Source organism: Aotus nancymaae, unplaced genomic scaffold (assembly GCF_030222135.1).
Source record: "Aotus nancymaae isolate 86718 unplaced genomic scaffold, 86718_ANA_hifiasm-v0.15.2.pri h1tg000016l, whole genome shotgun sequence".
NCBI classification, from domain to species: domain Eukaryota; kingdom Metazoa; phylum Chordata; class Mammalia; order Primates; family Aotidae; genus Aotus; species Aotus nancymaae.
In genome coordinates, this window is record NW_026988428.1 from 73,217,176 (window position 1) to 73,235,310 (window position 18,135).

The window sequence follows — 18,135 nt, forward strand, 5'->3', positions numbered from 1 at the left end:
TTTTTATTAGCATAGGGATAGCTTCAGTTAAAATTCCATAGCAGGACAGTAAATGCCTCTCAGGTGGAAATTCTCAGTTCAGTTATTGTCATTGGGAATTATTTGTAGTTTTTTGCAATCAGCCCCAATAAATGTGCCACAAATAACTATGAAGTGTAAGATTTGTCCTGACTACCACTCCACCCAATACTTTGCTTGCTCAGGCGATTTTACTAGTTCCCATTTACTGTGTTCAATTAACATTTACCAAAAGAGCAGACTTACATGTCTTCAGTTTTATAATACCAGAAAGGGGAAACATTCCCCAGTCAAATGTAGTACCCATTTTCATAAGACATTTAGGTAAAGGGCTTACAGCTACTTTCTGTAAAGTTTGTTTAAACACTTAAATTTTATAATTCTTTTAATCTGTATGTTTTCATTTGTTTGTCTTTTTTGTCTTGTTTTTTTCTTAGCCCCAGATCATTTTACCTTTTCTTTTTTTCTTTTTTTTTTTTTTATTGAGATGGAGTCTTGCTCTTGTTGCCTAGGCTGGAGTGCAGTGGCATGATCTTGGCTCACTGCAACCTCTGCCTCCTGGGTTCAAGTGATTCTCCTGTCTCAGCCTCCCAAGTACCTGGGATCACAGGTGCCCATCATCATGTCCAGCTGATTTTTGTACTTTCAGTACAGACAAGGTTTCATCATTTTGGCCAGGCTGGTATCTAACTACTGACCTCAAGTGATCCACCCACCTAGGCCTCCCAAAGTGCTGGGATTACAGGAGTGAGTCACAGTGCCAGGCCCATTTTACCTTTTCTAGTGAAAAAGGGTTTGGGTTCCCCACAGGGAGTTGCATCTGTAAGACCTATGAGGGACAGCAAATATGATAAGCCTTCTTAAACAGTCCTATGATTCTGTAGGAAGGGCACCAATGTAAAAGGGGATCCCTTAACCCCAAAATTTACCATGACCTGGGTAATAGGCACATTTACTAGGAGGCTATTCCAGTTATCATAAAACCAGCTGAATATGGCTTGCATGTAAAGCATATTAATCACCTCACCTCATCTGGGGTGCTTCACTTGGTATTTTATAGGAAAAGTTGGGCAGTCCCCTTCTGATATGGTTTGGCTGTGTCCCTACCCAAATGTCATTTCCGACTGTAGCTCCCATAATTCCCATGTGTTGTGGGAGGGACCTGGTGGGAGATAACTTAATCAGGAGTGTGGTTTTCCCAATACTGTTCTCATGCTGGTGAATAAGTCTCACAAAATCTGATGGTTTTATAAGGGGAAACCATATCATTCCATCCGTGGCCTTCCCACATCTCATGTCCTCACATTTCAAAACCAGTCATGTCTTCCCAAAAGTCTCCCAAAGTCTTAACTCATTTCAGAATTAACTCAAAAGTCCGCAGTCCAAAGTCTCATCCAAGGCAAGGCAAATCTCTTCTCCATATGAGGTAGTAAAATCAAAAGCAAGTTAGTTACTTCCTAGATAAATGAGTGTAAAGGCACTGAATAAATACAGCCATTCTCAATGGGAGAAATTGGCCATAACAAAGGGTGTATTTTACTGCCCCACAGTACTTCAGACTTGCAAGGGGCTACAGGCCTCTTCTCACAGCTCCACTAGGCAGTGCCCAAGTAGGGACTCCGTGTGGGGACTCTAACCCCACAATTCTCTCCTGTACTGCCCTAGTAGAGGTTGTCCATGAGGGCCCCACCTCTGCAGCAAACTTCTTCCTGGGCATCCAGGCATTTCCATACATGCTCTGAAATCTAGGTGGAGGTTCCCAAAACTCAATTCTTGTCTTCTGAGTACTCACAGGCTCAACACCACATGGAAGCTGCCAAGACTTGGGGCTTGCACCCTGTGAAGCAACATAAGCACACAAGAAACAAAAAAACGTGTGGAAACATGACACCTCCAAACAAACCAATACTTTTCTAGAAAAAGACTATCTCTTCGTCATGAACTCTGCCTAAACCAGTCTGTAGAAAATATTTCTAGCTATTATCTTATAAAAATTTTTATGGTTTCAGGTCTTAAATTTAAGTCTTTGATTTATCTTGAGCTGATTTTTGAATAAGGTGAGAGATGAGGATCCAGTTTTATTTTACATGTGGATTGCTAATCATCACAGCATGATATGATGAATAAGATATCTTCTCTTCGCTCCATGTTTTTGCATGCTTTTTGAAGATCAGTTGATTGTAAATATTTGGCTTTATTTCTGAGTTCTGTATTCAGTTTCATTGGTATACATGACAATTTTTATGCCAGTACTATGCAGTTTTGGTATTTATATTCTTGTAGTATAGTTTGAAGTCAGGTAATAAGATGCCTCTAGATTTGTTCTTGTTGCTTAATCTTGCTTTGGCCATGCAGGCTCTTTCTCAGTTCCATATAAATTTTAGAATTTTTTTTCTAGTTATGTGAAGAATGATGATGGACTTTGATGGGAATTGCATTAAATTTGTAGATTGTTTTGTCAACATGGTCATTTTCACAGTGTTGATTCTACCCATCCATGAGCATGGATGTATTGCCATTTGTTTGTGTCATCTATGATTTCTTTCAGCATTTTCTGTATTTTTTTTTAATAGATCTTTCAACTTTTGGTTTGTGTGTTCCTAAGTATTTTATTTTATTTTTGGCAGCTTTTGTAAAAGGAATTGAGTTTTTGATTTTTTTTCAGCCTGGTTGTTATTGGGGTACAGCAGTGCTACTCATTTGTGTAAAATGATTTTGCATATTGAAATTTATTCAATTCTTTCCTCAAATCTAGGAACTTTTTGGATGAGTTTTTAGGGTTTTCTAAGTATGCAGTTAAATCATCACCAAAAAAACCAGTTTGACTTCTTCTTTACTGATTTGGATGCCCTTTATTTTTTTTCTCCTTTCTGATTGCTCTGGCTAAGACTTCTGGTACTATGTTGAATAACAGTTGGGAAAGTTGGCCTCTTTGTCTTTTTTCCAGTTCTCAGAAGAAATGCTTTTACCTTTTCCACTTTTACTATAATGCTGCCTGTGGGCTGGTCATATATGGCTCTTATTACCTTGAGGTATTTCCCTTCTATGCTAATGTTACCAAGGGTTTTAATCATAAAGTGATGCTAGATTTTGTCAAATGCCTTTTGTGCATCTATTGAAATGGTCATTTTTTAAATTCCATTTTTGTGATATATCACATTTATTGACATATATATTAAACCATCCCTGAATCTCTGATATGAAATCCACTTGATTGTGGGGTGTTACCTTTTCAACATGCTGTTGAATTCATTTAGCTAGTATTTTGTTGAGGAGTTTTGCATTAATGTTCATCAGGGATATTGGTATATAGTTTTTTGTTGTTGTTGTCCTTTGTTCCTTTACTGGTTTTGGTAGTAGAGTGATACTGGTTTCATAGTATGATTTTTAAAAGATTCTTTCTTTCTCTATCCTTTGGAATAATTTTGGTAAGATTGGTAAGAAATCTTTAAATGTCTGATAGAATTCAGCTGTGCATCCATCAGGTCCTGTACTTTTTTGTTTTTGGCAATGCTTTTATCACTGTTTCAATTTCAGTACTTGCTATTGTTCTGTTTAGAGTTTCTATTTATTGTTGGTTTAATCTAGGATATTGTATATTTCTAGTAATTTATCCATTCTTTCTAGATTTTCTATTTTGTGCATGAAAACGTGTATATAATAGCCTTGAATAATTGTATTTCTCTATTATCAGTTGTAATATCTCCTGTTTTATTTCTAATTAAGCTTATTTGGAACTTTTCTCTTATTTTCTTGACTTATCTCGCTAATGGTCTATCAGTTTTGTTTATCTTTTTATAGAACCAGCTTTTTGTTTCATTTATCTTTTGTATTTTTGTTTTAATTTCATTCAGTTCTGCTCTGATCTTTGTAATTTCTTTTCTTCTACTGGGTTTGAGTTTGGTTTATTCTTGTTTCTCTAGTTTCTTGAGGTGTTACTTTAAATTGTCTATTTGTGCTCTTTCAGACATTTTGATGTAGGCATTTCATGCTATGAACTTCCCTCTTAGCACTGCTTTTGTTGTATGCCAGAGGTTTTCATAACTTGTGTCACTATTATGGTTTAGTTCAAAGAATTTTTAAATTTCTATCTTAATTTAGTTGTTTACCCAAAGTTCATTAAGAAGAAGATTATTTCATTTCCATGGATTTGTGTAGTTTAAAGAGTGCCTTGTGTTGTTAATTTCCAATGTTATTTCACCATGTTCTACAAGGTTACTTAATATAATTTAGATGTTCTTAAATTTATTGAGATTTGTTTTGTGTCCTGGCATATGGTTTATCTTGGAAAATGTTACTTGTGCTGATGACAAGAATGTGCATTCTGTAGTTTTTGGGTAAAATCTTCCATAAACGTTTGCCAACTCCATTTATTCTATGATACAGTTTAAGTCCATTGTTTCTTTGTTGACTTTCTGTCTTGATAACATGTCTTGAGCTGTCAGTAGAGCAATGAAGTCCCCCACTATTATTGTGTTGATGTCTATCTCATTTCTTAGATCTAGTAGTCATAGTTTCATGAATTTGGAAGCTCCAGTGTTGGGTGCATATATATTTGGGATAGTAATATTTTCCTGTTGGAGAATTTATTTTATCATTATATAATGTCCATCTTTTTAGTTATTTACTGTTTTTGCTTTGAAGACTGTTTTGTCTGCTATAAGAATAGCTACCCTTGCTTATTTTTGCTTTCTATTTGCATGGAATATCTTTTCCACCTCTTTATCTTAAGTTTATGTGAATCTTTATGTGTTAGGTGAGCCCCTCGAAGACAGCAGAAACTTAGTTGTTGGATTTCTAACAATTGTGCCACTCTGTATCTTTTAAGTAAAGCATTTAGGAAATTTATATTCAATGTTCGTGAGGATATGCGAGCTACTGTTCTATTCATCATGCCAGTTGTTGCCTGAATAACTTGTGTGGTTTTTTTTAATATTTAAATAGGCCCTGTGAGATTTATATTTTTAGAAGGTAGTACTTTTTTGTGTTTTGAGGTATTGTTTCAAGATTTATAATTCCTTATTTTACTCCAGTGAAAGAAAAAAAAAAAGATTTAGAACTCTTTTTTTTTTTTTTATTTGTTGTAGTTCTGTCTTGGTGGTGACAAATTCTCTCAGCATTTATTTGTTTAAAAAGACTATCTTTCCTTCATTTATGCAGCTTAGTTTTGCTGGACACAAAATATTTGGCTCACAACTATTTTGTTTGAGGAGGCTTATGGTAAAACCCCAATCCTTCTGACCAGTAGGATTTCTGTTGTGGAGTCAGCTGTTAATCTGATAGGTTTTCCATGAGAGATTTCCTGATGCTTGTGGCAGCTTTTAAGATTCTTTCCTTCATCTTAATTTTATATAACCTGATGACTGTGTGCCTAGGTCATGATCTTTTTTCAGTGAATTTCCCAGATGTTCTTTGAACTTCTTGTATTTGGATATCTAGATCTCTAGCAAGGCCAGGGACATTTTTCTGGTTTATTCTCTCAAATAAGTTTTCTAAACTTTTAGATTTCTCTTAATTCTCAAGAACAAAAACTATTCTTGTTTACCCATTTAACATAACTCCAACTTACTGAAAGACTTTGCTCATTTTTTAATTCTTTTTTCTTTGTCTTTGTCAAATTGGGATAATTGCCTTGTCTTCAAGCTTTGAAGTTCTTTCTTTTTTCTGTTCTAATCAACTGTTGAAACTTTTCAATGCATGTTGTATTTCTCTAAGTGTGTTTTTCATTTTCACAAGATGTACTTGTTTTTTCTTTATGATATCTATTTCTCTGAAGAATTATTCATTTATATTTCATATTTTTTAAAGAATTTGTTTAGGTAGTTTTCATCTTTCTGTGGTACTTCTTTGAGTAAATTAATAATCAACCTTCTGAATTCTTTATCTCATAATTCAGACATTTCTTGTTTTGGATCCATTGCTGGGGATCTAGTGTGATTTTTGAGTGTGTTATAAAATCCTGTTCAGTTATGTTACCAGAATTATTTTCATGATTCTTTCTCATTTGGGTAAACTATTTCAGTTGGAAGATTTGAAACTCAAAGGCTGCTGTTCATATTTTTTCATGCCATGTGGTAAGCTCTCATTGTGTTGTTCTCCTTTTTCCCCTATGGATTGGGCTTCTTGAGAGCTGGACTGTGGTGATTGTTATTGCTCTTCTGGGTCTAGCCACCTAGCAGGGCTACCAGGCTCCAGGGTGCTGCTGGGGAATGTCTGCAAAGAGTCCTATGAATTGATCCATCTTCAGGTCTCCCAGCCATGGAAACCAGGATCTGCACTGATATAGGTGGCCAGGGAGTGGAAGTAGATTCTGTGAGGACCTTGATTGTAGATATGTGTAGTGTGCTGACTTTCTCGAATGCTGGTTATGCTAGCAATGAAGTTGTCACGTGGACAGAGTCAGGACCTCTGCTTAGACAGGATGTTTTAGTCAGTGGAATTAGCTGTTATCTTCTTATTTTGAGCAGGGTTTTACTGTCATGAGTTGCTGCAATGGTTTGAGTTTGTTTGCCACGAGGTGGCACTTTCAAGACAGCAACAGCTGTTGGAGTAGAAGGGGTACAAAAGCTTGCTCTAAGTTGGCCAGGATAAGTATTCAATTTCTCAGGCTATGAACAAGGCCATATAGCTCCCAAAATTTATGTTTTTTTTTTGTATGTGTGTTTGGATACCAGGGCAGCAAGAGAAACAACATCGGGTGCGGGCAGGGTTACACATATCTGAACTCAGACTCTTCTTGGGTGGGGCTTGCCATAGCTGCTGTCAGGAATGGGGACTGCTTCTCAGGCCAATGGAGTTATGTTTCAGAGGGCATTATGGCTGCCTCTGTTGTGTCACACAGGTCACCAGGGAAGTGGAAGAAAACTGGCAGTGACAGTCCTTAAGCAGCTCCCAGGCAGCCGAGGAGACCAGTCTTGCTCCTGCTGTGACCCACCAACAGGGCCAAGTTTATATCAGGCAGGCCATGGGGCTCAGTCATTGCCCCTGGCTGCAAGCCTCCAAGAAAGCAATCAGGCATTTAGGCCACACACCTCTATGCCTTCCCACGGTTAGGCCACAGCTCCTGTGCTTATATCTGCAGCATTTCCTGTTTGCTCCCTGGATTGCCATCAAGAAAATTTGTGCCCAGTCAACATTATTACAAAGTTCAGTTAGAAGCTTCTTTCATCCTGAGACATCCTCCTTAATTCTGCTGGCTGCCTTCTCCAAGGACCCCTGCGAGATAAAGTCATCCATCGCTTTGCTGGGCTCAAGCTGGAGAATGGGAGTACCTACCAGGCTTTTCCAGCTGCTTCTTCTACTTTTATATTTTGCATGGCTCCCTTTCAGGATTCCCAGTGGGGATGTGTGTTCAGAGGCAGATTCCCCCCAACAAACTTTTTTGGCTATCTCACAGAATTTGCAGTAGCAAATTGTTTCAATGTATCTATGAATTTTTTAAGTTTACTTCATATATTTCTGTGGTGTTTTTGGAGCAAAAGTTTACAGTTTGAGTCTTCAAACACTGTTCTGTCATACAAGTGGGAGCTGTACCTTACTCCTGTCTCCTGTCATTTTCTCCCTGTGACTCCACATTTTTAGACAGACTTAAAGAAGTTAATTTTCCCAAGGTGATGTGATTAATATATCATATATGCTCTGGAATCTAAACTTGAATATAGGCAATATAAGATCTCTGAGATACTAAAAAAGGTATTGTTTGTCTTCCTCATATGCAGAAAATAGAAATAAGCTGTCCAGTCTGACTTGGTTATTTGGGTTAGTTTTTTTTTTTTTTTTTTCACATTTATTTTATTTTTATTTTTTATTTTTTTTCTCCTTGAGAACGTTATGCTAATGTTATTTTTATTTTATTTTTTTAATTGCATTTTAGGTTTTGGGGTACATGTGAAAAACATGCAAGGTTGTTGCATAGGTGCATACGTGGCAGTATGATTTGCTGCCTCCCTCCCCTTCACCCATATCTGGCATTTCTCCCCATGCTATCCCTCCCCACCCCCCCGCTATCCCCCCTCCCCCCAACAGACCCCCGTGTTTAGTGCTCCCCTCCCTGTGTCCATGTGTTCTCCTTGTTCAACACCCTCCTATGAGTGAGAACATGTGGTGTTTGATTTTGTGTTCTTGTGTCAGTTTGCTGAGAATGATGGTTTCCAGGTTCATCCATGTCCCTATGAAGGATGTGAACTCCTCGTTTTTAATGGCTGCATAATATTCCATGGTGTATATGTGCCACATTTTTCCTGTCCAGTCTATCATCGATGGGCATTTGGGCTGGTTCCAGGTCTTTGCTATTGTAAACTGTGCTGCAATGAACATTCGTGTGCATGTGTCCTTATAGTAGAATGATTTATAATCCTTTGGATATATGCCCAGTAATGGGATTGCTGGGTCAAATGGAATTTCTATTTCTAGGTCCTTGAGGAATCACCACACTGTTTTCCACAGTGGTTGAACTAATCTACACTCCCACCAACAGTGTAAAAGTGTTCCTATTTCTCCACATCCTCTCCAGCATCTGTTTTCTCCAGATTTTTTAATGATTGCCATTCTAACTGGCGTGAGATGGTATCTCAATGTAGTTTTGATTTGCATTTCTCTAATGACCAGTGATGATGAGCATTTTTTCATATGTTTGTTGGCCTCATGTATGTCTTCTTTTGTAAAATATCTGTTCATATCCTTCGCCCATTTTTGAATGGGCTTGTTTGTTTTTTTCTTGTAAATCTTTTTTAGTTCATTGTAAATTCTGGATATCAGCCCTTTGTCAGACGGGTAGGCTGCCAAGATTTTTTCCCATTGTGTTGGTTGCCGATTCACTCTATTGACTGTTTCTTTTGCCGTGCAGAAGCTGTGGAGTTTGATTAGGTCCCATTTGTCTATTTTGGCTTTTGTTGCCAATGCTTTTGGTGTTTTGATCATAAAGTCCTTGCCTACGTCTATGTCCTGAATGGTTTTGCCTAGGTTTCCTTCTAGTGTTTTTATGGTGTTACGTCTTATGTTTAAGTCTTTAATCCATCTGGAGTCAATTTTAGTGTAAGGTGTCAGGAAGGGGTCCAGTTTCTGCTTTCTGCATATGGCTAGCCAGTTTTCCCAACACCACTTATTGAACAGGGAATCCTTTCCCCATTGCTTGTTTTTTTCAGGTTTGTCAAAGATCAGGTGGTTGTAGATATGTTGTGTCACCTCCGATGCCTCTGTTCTGTTCCATTGGTCTATATCTCTGTTTTGGTACCAGTACCATGCTGTTTTGATTACTGTAGCCTTGTAGTAGAGTTTGATGTCCAGTAGTGTGATGCCTCCCGCTTTGTTCTTTTTGCTTAGAATTGACTTGGCTATGCGGGCTCTCTTCTGGTTCCATATGAAGTTTAAGGTGGTTTTTTCCAGTTCTGTGAGGAAGGTCATTGGTAGCTTGATGGGGATAGCGTTGAATAAAAATATGGAACGCTTCACGAATTTGCGTGTCATCCTTGCGCAGGGGCCATGCTAATCATCTCTGTATCGTTCCAATTTTAGTATATGTGCTGCCGAAGCGAGCACTGGGTTAGTTTGTTAGTACCACCATCTCATCAATACTCAGCAAGACACCACCTTGCAACAGAAAGAAACCTTAAGAAATATCTCCCAACAGCTAAAATCTCTTCAGGCCCAGAACATGGAGCTTGCAGAAAAGCTGCAGCATGTGACTGAAACACTCTGTCGTGTGCTCTATGACAAAACTGGAGGTAAGCATGTCCTGGTCACTCTACCCCTGTGCTATCTTGCAATAGAGAGCTGGAATTCCCACCAGTGAAACCAAGAGCCAAGTATTATTTAACTAATGGTCTGGCAAACTGAATAAGGAATTTGTGCTTCAAGTTCACAACCAGTTATTGCGAGCGTGCTGTTCATATGTGTCTGTGTTCCCACACATGAAGGGACTGTTCAAATGTAGACACTTAACAAAAACAATTAACTAGAATAATAAAAATAATACTATGAGTAAATAAAATACAGGTTTAGGTCTCAATTTGCCTCAGCAGATGTTCCTACAAATTCTTTCCTAGAGAAAAGTAAACAAACACATAACTATGGTTTTCAAATTTTAAGAATCATCAAAAATGTAGATAACCTGAATCCAATTCCAGTTATTTTAATTCAGTATAACATAATTGGATATGAAAAATATGTATTTTAATGTTTAATTTTTGTTTTCTGAGATGGAGTCTCATTCTGTCACCAGGCTGGAGTGCAGTGGTGTGATCTTGGCTTACTGCAACCTCCGCCTCCCAGGTTCAAGCAATTCTCCTGGCTCAGCCTCCCGAGTAGCTGGGACTACAGGTGTGTGCCACCATGCCCAGCTAATTTTTGTATTTTTTGTAGAGATGGGGTTTCACCATGTTGGTCAGGATGGTCTCGATGTCTTGACCTCATGATCCATCCACCTTGGACACTCAAAGTGCTGGGATTACAGGTGTGAGCCACTGCACCTGGCCATGTAAATTGGTATTTTATAAGAGAGTTCTTAGAAAGTGTACATGTTCAGTTTGGAAATTGATTGGTATTTTAATTTCACTAGTTGTATGTGCCATTGACAAAACATTTGAGAATAGTTCATTTTTAGTCCACACATTTATCTGGCTAAAAATATTCATTTTATCCTTAAAATTATGTATATTTCTATATAATCTATCTATCTATGGAGAGAGAAATGAATTTCTTCTGAACTATATTCCTATTTTTTATCCCATTCTATATGTAATATTATATCAAATATTTATTTAGGTGAAGTTGTAAAGGTAAGGAAATTTCTCTATCTCTGTCTCTTTAGTTACATCGTATCACCACCTATTTCACATAAGCCTCCTGGTTTTTAGTCTATCACCTTTTAATCTAATGGTCACTTGCTTCCTCTTAAACGTGCATTGAAAATTTTACTTTCCATTAATTCCCATATATGTATGGAGCTTGTTTTTACACACAGCACATAGAGCATCACTTGTCATATCTGAAGACTGAAGGTATTTAAGAAAACATTGTACACAAAAGGGGAATAAGGTATTAATACACTGTACCAAAATTGCAGTTACACAGTTTCTATTTACTGAATCAGAGCAGACATTACAGTGAACCAAGAATCTCCTTCTTGCAGAGTACAGATGCTGCTTCATAATCTTTTTCAGCACAGCTCTCCAAGCAGGTATTACCCATCTAAATTCTCATAACAACGGGGACCACAGTTGAAACTGACATTTATTGAGTGCTTTGTATGTGTCAGTCTTTGTGCGAACTGGACTATTTTACTTATTTACTTTGTACAGCAATCTTTTTAGGTAAGCATCATTCCCAATCTTGTTCCATTTTTTAGAAATTCTGAGACTCTCTTAATTTGTGGTTAAGTCTATCCAGGTTTGTTATATTTCTTCTGGTAGAATTCTAAGTCAAGAAGAACTGTCTGAGAGCGTGCAAAAGCTATTGAGCTCCACAGCAAGTTTATCACAACATGACAAAGATAACTTTCTAAGTTATTTATTTAAAATTTTGTTTTACTTTATGAAATATTTCAAATTTACAAGACTATATAAACAATGGTATAATACCTACCAGTGTATTGGCCAGTGAGATTTTAAAATGTTAACTAGATCACTTTTAAAATAAATTGTTATGGATATGACTCAAGTTTTCACCCCACTGCAAAGCCACAAAAGACTGCATTACAGGTTCCTAAGTCTAAATGACCCAAGGTCATGTATCCACATAGGTGTTGAAACTATGACTTCAGGGCCTGGCCTCTATATTTGCTGTCACTACCCATACTTCTGTGGCCTGGATGCCCAACTTAATTTGTGACACATGGAGTTTCAGCATTCTAACTTCATGCTTGCCTCAGTATTTGTTTTGCTTAAAATTGTATTTATTTCTTTTAGATTGAGGAAAGACACCACATCATATCAGTATGCATTGTATTTTTTAAAACATTTTTTACTATTATATAAGATAATTTTGAGGATGAACGTTATAAAAACTTTACTTCCTAAACACAATGCATTTGGAGTCTCTGTACATATGAACAGCTTTGTGAAATTGAATATTGTTTTCATGTACTGAATTTCACAGGCAAGTGGCAAAAAGGTCCAATCATTTATTACTAGATTCCATACTCCACATAAACAGTTAATGAGTGTTTTAATTTCTACAGTATCTCAGTGCCACTTGTAATTCCTGGCATTTAGTATGTGCTTATTAAATATTCATAGTTATCACTGCCTGGGCTATTCATTAAATGTTGAAGATGACTCAGTTTTTCTTGGAACATCAGATACTGTACAATTTCAGGAGAGGAACACAACAGACTCATTGGAAAATAACAATAAAATTGACTTTTTTCCAATCACATAAGTGCAGTGCTTGTCCAGACAATGGAAGTGGCATGGAGACAATTGCTACCAGTTCTATAAAGACAGTGAAAGTTGGGAGGACTGTGACTATTTCTGCCTTAGTGAGAACTCTACCCTGCTGAAGATAGACACAGAAGAAGAGCCAGTAAGATTCTGAGGCTTTTCAATGTTTGAAGGATTCTCAAAAAGAGGCCTTAAAGAGCTAGGCAAGAAGATTCTAAGGATCAAGAATATCATTCAGAGGTTTTTGCACTTGTTTTAATCAGAGCCTGAGTCTTATTCCTATTGCTTTGAACGGTCCCCTGAAGTAGATAAAAGGAGTTGTGTTCGCCACAAATACCCACCCCTAAGAAACATGAGTAATATCACTTTAAACTTCCCGCTCAGTCAGGGAGCAAAGGTAGAATATCTTAACTTCTTTCCTCTTTTGGTTTGGGTGGAAAAGGAATAATGTTGATGCAATGTCAGAAACATGAACATAGTGCTGCCTGCTCTTCCATTCTAAAAGTGGCAAAGCTTTTAAGTGGAAAACATTTACCTAAGTTATTGCCATAATCTGCAAATACATATCTTGCCTTCCAGAAGTTTACGGTGTAGGATAGACTGATCAAGGCAAATGTGGTAATAAAACTACAAATTGATGGGCTGGGCACAGTGGTTCACGCCTGTAATCCCAGCACTTTGGGAGGCTGACACAGGTGGATCACGAGGTCAGGATATCAAGACCATCCTGGCCAACATAGTAAAACACCATCTCTACTAAAAATACAAAAGAATTAGTTGATGTGGTGGTGCATGCCTGTAGTCCCAGCTACTTGGGAGACTGAGGCAGGAGAATTGCCTGAACCCAGGAGGCAGAGATTACAGTGAGCCAAGATCACACCACTGCACTGCAGCCTGGGTGACCATGTGAGACTCTGTCTCAAAAAAAAGAAAAAAAAAAAAACTACAAATTGACATATAGTGAGTTAGTACATGCAATTAAAGTACACTAAATAAATGTGATTGTGCCCCTTTCTCTCATATTTATTATTGCCTTTGAAGTTATCAAACTATATAGCCATTACTTATCATTGCTTCTCTATAATTTATCAGAGATCTTTCATGTTGCAGAATAGCTTATCAACAAAGGGCTATTTAATTGAATTAAGTTCCCAGTTCAATATACAAATTCTTAACATCATTCTAGTTACTTTTAAAGTTGTACTCGCTTCCTGAAATCTGTGATGAATGAACCTCTGTCACTTCTCTTGTCTACTAAAATAATATTTTTTTTACCCTTTCTTGATGGCTTAAATTAGGCATAAAAAGAAACCATTTTTTGACTAAGAAAACATGCCCTGACATAAACCCTCCTAATTTTTCTCATTTTCTTTGTTTCCTCTGCCTCCAACATATACTGAGGACTCAGGTGTATAATTGCACTATATTATATCATGTGGCAGGAAATTTTGTTGTGAACTTAATAGCTATTTTCTATTATGGATTTCATATATTTCTATATATTTAAATATGTTTCAAATGATTCGCTCTCAAAACTTTTTATTTAAAAGGACCCCTCAGTTAATCGGAATCAATGTTTCAACTATCGTTATTTTCACATGCTACTCTCAGACTATTGCTTGGTAATAGTTTCATTACTATTTCCAATAATCTCTCATTAAATCAATATGTTCCATTAACTATCTAAGAGTTTGAGGATATAACAATGAAACAAAGTGTATAGCCTTGAGAAACATGCTGCAGGGTGGAAGCCTAAGATATAAAGTGGGTTATTGTAATAAATTTCTAGGTAATTTCCACTTTAATATATTAGGAATGCATTGTGGCAGGGAGGTTGAAGCTGCAGCGAGCTGTGATCACACCAGTGCATTCCAGCCTAGATGACACAGTGAGATCCTGTCCCACGAAAAACACACACATATGTGTGTGTGTGTGTGTGTATGCATGTATTAGGAGTGAGAGTGAGACTAGATGGAAGTAAATAATTTTTTAAATGTAAATATATGTTAAAAATAAATATTGGGAAAAGAATTATCATGTATAGGACTATATATGCGTATGCACACACATATTTATAAATGAAAATTTAAAAATTTCTCTTCTCCCCTTCCAAGTCTGAGAAATGTATCATCCTTCCAAATCCCTTTTATTTTTTTCCTTCCTTTCCCAGGTATTCATGAAGGTTACTACCTCATTCCTGCACTTTTCCCTCCATATTCTTCCATATCCCAGAGTCATTCTGCATCTCTTCGTTAATCTTTCTCTTATATTTTTATATCAATATCAGCATTTAATTCTGTGCCTTAAAAGCAATGGATCAGGAATAAATCTTGGTTGATGTGATTTCTGCTTTCAGAATATTGATATGTGTTCCATATTTACTAAGACAAAATAAGTTATTAAACCTGGATAAATTTCTGACTGGCCTCAGGACAGATGCTTTTTCTCTTAAGCATTCAAGCATCTATGTGAAGCAGGACTTGTGTGTGCTTTGAGAAAAGTGCTGGCTGCCCCATGCACGTCTGTACATGTGTGTAATTGTGCCACCAAATCTAAAGGTTTTCTTGTGTACTTTTCACAGGAGTTTGCCATGTCTCAGAGCTACTCTGAGTTTTTCTACTCTTATTGGACAGGGCTCTTCCGCCCTGAGAGTGGCAAGACCTGGCTGTGGAAGGATGGAACCCCTCACTCTTTTGAACTGTAAACCTTCACAACATTTGATGGGAAAAGTATTTGCTCAAGTGATAGAGTTCAAGAATTTCGTTCATCAAGTATTAATCAAACTTCTGCTTTGTACTGAATACTGTGTTTGCAGAAGGATGACTGACGATGTTTGAAACATAGCGAGTCCTCATTTTTTTTTTTTTTTAGATATGGTCTTGCCCTTTTGCCCAGGCTGGAGTGTAGTGGTGTAACTTCTGCTCATTGAAACCTCTGCCTCCCAGGCTCAAGTTGTCCTCTCACCTCAGCATCCCGAATAGATCAGATTACAAGAGTGCACCACCACATCGAGCTCATTTTTTTTTGTATTTTTTTGTAAAGATGGGTTTATGATGTGTTGCCCAGTCTTGTTTAGAACTTCTGGACTCAGGTAATTTTTCTGTCTTAGGGCTGGGATTAAAAGCATGAGTTACTGCACCCGGCCAGTGGTTGCTTTTGAACTGCTTATAAGCCAGTGAGGGGGACAGATACATAATATTTGTAAAATATCAGGGATAGTTCTCTTGCTGCTTTCAGAAGTTTGTGTCTGGGACATATTGTGGATGAGAGGAGGAAGAGACAGAGAGAGACATCTTTATGGGTGAACAAATTGAAGCCCAGAAATCCAGGCTGTAATGGTGGTTGCCTAAAGTCACACAACTTGTCAATACTCAGAGATAGGATAAGATTTCTTGGCTTTCTGTGCAGTAAAATAGGGAGCACATCTTTAAAAGATACAGTCTCTGAGAAAAGATTTGCAGAAAATGTAAGTAGTAGTATAAAATACTAGTTATACTTACACTGTGAGCATTTAGATAGGAGTACACATGGTATCTGTGTTAGTCCATTTTTATGTCACTATAAAGGAATACCTGAGACTGGGTAGCTGATTTAAAAAAAGAAAGTTTAATTGGCTCATGATTCTGTAGGCTATACAAGCATCTGCTCAGCTTCTGGGGGGCTTCAGGGAGCTTTATTTATGGTGGAAAGTGAAGCAAGAGCTGGCATGAGAAGAGATAACAAAAGAAGTTGGGCGGGGAGGGGGAGGGTGGACATTTCAGGCCCTTTTAAACCACCAAATCTTGTGTGAACTGAGTGAGAAATTACTCATCACCAAGATGAGGGCCCCAAATCATTCATGGGGATCTGCCCCCCTGACCAAAACACCTCTCACACTGCTGCCCGCTCCAACACTGGGGATGACATTGCAACTGAAATTTGGAAAGGGCAAACATCCAAGCCATGTCAGTATCCTTTGAAATAGGAAAATGTAGTTTCTCTATCAAAACTATTTCATTTAAAGCCATGCTTGAACAGATACCATTCTTCCCTATATACAATATAGGATTTATTCTCCCAGGAGACAGGACGTAGTCTATGTAATCATTTGTATCTTACAGTTATCTGAGTTACAGAGAGGTAGATAAGTTTTTAAGTGGCAGAAAATCATATAAATTTGGAGTAGAACATACAGCTTACTTTCAGTTAGAAATGATTTTTGTTGTTTTGGGTGACCTGCTGTTTCTAAGAATGAGTATGGAAATTGAGGGGCAGAAAAGAAAGAGGTTGGTGACCCCACGTTTCAAGTAAACTCATTTTGGTACAGAGACTATAATTGGATCACCCAAGGAAGAATGGATACTTAATACTTCATTTTAGAAATAGAGTGCGATTAAATTTAGTTTTTCCTTCTTTTAAAGGTTTCATATTGTATTAGATGACACAACCCCAAGAAGCAGAGGCTGTGTGGTCATCATCAATGGAACGGCTTTCTCAAAAGACTGCCAAGAGTTGAGGCGGTGTGTGTGTGAGAGGAGGGTGGCAAAAGTGAAGCCAAAAAGCCTCTGTTAGCCTCCCTGAACCATTTGGCAAAAGTGATTGACTCTCCAGCTGCAACTACAAGAGAGTTGAGCCAAGTGAGGTCAATGCAAGGGCTACTCGAGACACTGGGAAATGAACATTATCAGGAAAGACCATCTCTATCACTAATACAGGATGGAGTCTCATATTTCCTGCTCACAGTCACCAGCCTTTCCAAACTTGGGTCCATGCACATATTTACCAGTCACAACTTATCACAATTGTGATACAAATACAAGTCTTATTTATATGCCACTAACCAGCCTCAGAAATTCATAATGTCATCTACCTTCTTGGCTTAGAGATAACTTTTAGCTTTCTTTCTTCTCAATGTCTAATATCACCTCCCTGTTTCCATGTCTTCTTTACATCTGGAGGAGTGAGAAACTTTTTAAAGTAGAAGAAATATTTGGAAGTCACATCTTTTGCTCTGACAGCCAAATAGTCCATCTGAATTTAGCAGTCGTTCCTCAGATTGTACCACCAAATACACAAGGAATCTTTTTCTCATTTCAGTTCACACTGTTCACTTCCCAGTCCCTCAGCAAAGACCCCATCTACTATGTCTATGGCCTGCTTCCCAACAGGGATGTCTCTTGTTATGAGAATCTCAATGTCCTATAAACATCCATCTGTGTGTCCATTAAAATTCTGATAATTCGGTCCTTTTGTAGGTCATGAGCATGATGATTGGGTGTTCATGAGCACATGTGAGATATGCCACCCTCTGAACCTTGTTATGGCATTGGTACACTACCCATCTGACCTGAGGGGGGAAAAATTCTGATAATTGTCTACCTTCCATAGGAATTTCTTCTAGGAAAGAAATAGATCCCAACTCAATTCCATATCAGAATTACTCTCCCTGATATTCCCTTCAAAACTGAAGACCAAAGAAAGTCACTCTCTTAAAATACAACAGTCTGCCTTACTGAGAGTTTTTGGGGAATCTACAAGAGTACTGATTATGTGATCATTTGGGAAAAAATAAGAGGTATTTGAAATGCATATTGTGTTCAAGAGAACAGTTTTAACACTTTACTAAAATGAAATATTTTGAGGCAAACTCATGGCATCAACACTTGGTTGATGAGTAAGCTGAGTTGCATTAGTGCACGTGATTTCTAATCAGATCATGAGACATGAACAGAGACAGTGACATCTGTGTAGCTGTTCCTTT

At 37.6% G+C, this 18,135-nt stretch overlaps 1 long non-coding RNA gene and 2 other non-coding genes across 3 annotated transcripts; 2 read left to right on the plus strand and 1 right to left on the minus strand.

Moving 5' to 3' along the window:
* Positions 1 to 9,448: 9,448 nt before the first annotated feature.
* On the minus strand, positions 9,449 to 9,555 carry LOC135275445 (U6 spliceosomal RNA). Its single transcript, XR_010343078.1, has one exon. It is a non-coding gene; the product is annotated as a U6 spliceosomal RNA (small nuclear RNA).
* Positions 9,556 to 10,533: 978 nt separating this feature from the next.
* On the plus strand, positions 10,534 to 17,618 carry LOC105734283 (uncharacterized). Its single transcript, XR_001111465.2, has 2 exons — positions 10,534 to 12,537; positions 16,796 to 17,618. It is a non-coding gene; the product is annotated as an uncharacterized LOC105734283 (long non-coding RNA).
* On the plus strand, positions 17,618 to 17,722 carry LOC135275546 (small nucleolar RNA U13). Its single transcript, XR_010343167.1, has one exon. It is a non-coding gene; the product is annotated as a small nucleolar RNA U13 (small nucleolar RNA).
* The last annotated feature ends 413 nt before the right edge of the window (positions 17,723 to 18,135 follow it).